The sequence below is a fragment of the Nanorana parkeri genome, unplaced genomic scaffold, assembly GCF_000935625.1.
Source record: "Nanorana parkeri isolate BGI_ZX_2015 unplaced genomic scaffold, ASM93562v1 scaffold4290, whole genome shotgun sequence".
NCBI classification, from domain to species: Eukaryota; Metazoa; Chordata; class Amphibia; order Anura; family Dicroglossidae; genus Nanorana; species Nanorana parkeri.
This window is the reverse complement of record NW_017310553.1, coordinates 15,732-18,841: the sequence shown is the minus strand read 5'-3', so window position 1 is coordinate 18,841 and position 3,110 is coordinate 15,732. Positions and strand designations below refer to the sequence as shown.

The window sequence follows — 3,110 nt, the reverse complement described above, 5'->3', positions numbered from 1 at the left end:
CACACATGCAAAGCGTGCGCTCTACCACTGAGCTACATACCTGACTGCCCAAAAATCGCCGCTATACTTTTGGGGGGTGGGGGAATTTAAAAGGTCGTTAAGGAAGGAGTTGAACAGGGATGTGGTAAAATTACAATCCTTTGTGGGAATTGCCAGAGGAGTAGAACATGGGGCCGTGGGATTTCACCTACATTCATCACTTTCACCATCAAGACCCATTTTCTTGCGCCTGCTCAGTCAAGGCGATGTAGGGCAACAGTTCCAATATAGTCAGACTGTTCTCAGAGAGAGAGATATGGAGATGCCGGGGATTGAACCCGGGACCTCACACAAGCGAAGTGTGCACTCTACCACTGAGCTACATCCCCAACTGCTCAAAAAAAGCCGCTATACTTTTGGGGAGTGGGGGAATTTAAAAGGTCGTTAAGGAAGGAGTTGACCAGAGATGTGGTAAAATTACAATCCTTTGTGGGAATTGCCAGAGGAGTAGAACATGGGGCCGTGGGATTTCACCTACATTCATCACTTTCACCATCAAGACCCATTTTCTTGCACCTGCTCAGTCAAGGCGATGTAGGGCAATAGCTCCAATATAGTCAGACTGTTCTCAGTGAGAGAGATATGGAGATGCCGGGGATTGAACCCGGGGCCTCACACATGCAAAGCGTGCGCTCTACCACTGAGCTATATCCCCGTTGCTGTAGTGAATTTCTGTGCGCATGTTTCCACAAAATTGTAAACAGTTTTGAAGCCTACAACCTAAAAAGAAGCTGGCTGGTTGTCTCCTCTGACATTAACACTTGCTAACAAGGAGACAGTTCCAGCAAACAATGGAGATGCCGGGGTTTGAACCCGGGACCTCACACATGCGAAGCGTGCGCTCTACCACTGAGCTACATCCCCACCTGCTCCTAGGCTTAGACAAAAGATGTGCGACCGTACAGTAGAAACGGTCGCACGTCTTCCTTCACACTGCACGATTCTCGTACGATCGCGGGATTTCCCGCGATTCTCGTACGAGAATCGTGCCGTGTATGGGCACTTTTATATTGCCCTGCACTTCCACAATACATTTCCTTTACGTGATAAATCATGTTTCTTGACACCGTACATGGCAGCATACAATGGGTATGGCTCCACCCCCAGCCCAATCACAGGACCAGTTATACTATAAATTAAAGCCCGCCTCCCAAAGCCACCATTCTTTTTTCTGTCCTCACTGCTCAAGCCGGTTATACTAAGAATATGTTTGAGTTTTTGCCCTCACGTTGCTGGTTTCTTCTGGCCTGCCGCACAGGTTCAGCCTCCCCTGTTGCGAAGTTCCCTTTGTTCAGGTGGCTGAATGCAATCTTAATAGTGAAGCCTCCCCCCATAGCCTTGGAGTTGGGGTGCAGAAAATGGTCTCTTGGGGTCTCTTCATGTTCGGATGCTTCCTCCATCATGGCGGCGGGTTGAACACTTGCTTAACCTCCTGGCCTTGTGACTCCAGAGAAGAACCGTGACTCAGCTGCATCATCACAAACTCTGGTTGTACTGTAATGATCACATGCATGGACAAGCTGACAAGTAGGATCCACTCCATTTTCTTTCAATTAGTTTGTTTTAGAAACACATGTGCTACTATTTCCTATGGCCTTGCAGTGCTGATTTGCTCTGGCTGAATCTTTCTGAATATCTGTTATGTCTGTAGAGCCATTCAGTTTTCCATGTGTGCTTAACCTTACAGGTACATGTTTCCGCAGTCCAAATGGATTCAGGTTCCTAAATGGCACCTACAATTATCCAGGTAGGTTGATGGCAATCATTTGATTGTGGCCCATCTGTCCAGGGTTCCCTCTCTTCTAGTCTCTGACCCTGGAATCTTCTAGTCATCCTTAATAGTCAGACCTTCTACAGCAGGTGCTACATCCAAAACTACCTTAAGTGGCTTGGAGGTTGGACGTGAAGTCTGCCTTGCCTGGATTACTCATCTACAGTCAGAGTGTTTGTTGAATAATGTAGCACCTACTCAACATCACATATTTTCTACAGTGTGGAATAATTTCATAGACTTCACAAGCTTAATAGGTTTGGTCTCTCTTCACCTTGCCATGACAGATATATTGGACTTTCTTCAGGCAAACAATGTCTACTTGGGTGTCAGTACCCTCTCTATATTCATCCTCAGACACAATGAGTAGCTCATTAATTGATAAGCCAGCTCTTAAGGACTTGCGCAAGGATTCACTCTTCAGAAGAGTCTCTTCTTTCCCTTGGAATCTACAAGCAGTGCTGTATATGTTCTTCCTTCCTTGACTTCATTGAGTTCACACTTACTCAGTGTGGACAGCAACATGTAGAATAGTTTCCCTTCGGTAACCTGCCATATGTTCCTGTCCCATTACAGGGTCCATCCAGGAGTATGATCCATGGGGAAGTTGGTTCTGAATGTGGTACAAATAATTTATTATCCCAGAATTACCTTCCCTGTTTGTGTGATCGCTATATCCCATTGTATGCTGCCATGTATGGTGCCAGGAAAACGGAAAATTGTATACTTACCTATCGGTAATTTTCCTTTCCTGATGTCAGTACATGGCAGCATACAGGACCCTCCCATGGCTTTCGCATTGAGTACTGGTTACGAGAATGGTGGCCTTGGGAGGCGGGCTTTAATTTATAGTATAACTGGTCCTGTGATTGGGCTAGGGGCGGAGCCATACCCATTGTTTGCTGCCATGTACTGGCATCAGGAAAGGAAAATTACCGATAGGTAAGTATACAATTTTCCGTTGTACTTGCAGAGGAGCCACTATTGTGCCCAATGTGGTCAATATGGTTCTAGAAGTTCTGCAACAATCCCGAGAATCTCCTTACCTTGCCTAGACGTGTGTGCAGCCAGGGAAGCCATGGGTGAAGGCATCCATGTCTTCCTTGGCTGCAGACATGTCTAGGAGTCACTAGTTCATATTGTCATCAAGTCTTCCTAATCAAAGGATCTCGTTCTCCGTGTCTGTAATCACACAATTTTAAAAGCCATTTGGTGATGATACAAGCTGGTAAGAATGTTTCCATGCAGTACAAGAGTAACATACTTTCACTTTGAGAGATTAAACTTGTTTGGCACGTAG

The 3,110-nt window shown here is 45.9% G+C and overlaps 3 non-coding genes across 3 annotated transcripts; all 3 read right to left on the bottom strand.

The window, feature by feature from the left end:
- Positions 1–296: 296 nt before the first annotated feature.
- On the bottom strand, positions 297–368 carry TRNAA-CGC. Its single transcript has one exon. It is a non-coding gene; the product is annotated as a tRNA-Ala (tRNA).
- Positions 369–622: 254 nt separating this feature from the next.
- Positions 623–694, bottom strand: TRNAA-UGC. Its single transcript has one exon. It is a non-coding gene; the product is annotated as a tRNA-Ala (tRNA).
- Positions 695–831: 137 nt separating this feature from the next.
- On the bottom strand, positions 832–903 carry TRNAA-CGC. Its single transcript has one exon. It is a non-coding gene; the product is annotated as a tRNA-Ala (tRNA).
- Between the last annotated feature and the right edge of the window lie 2,207 nt (positions 904–3,110).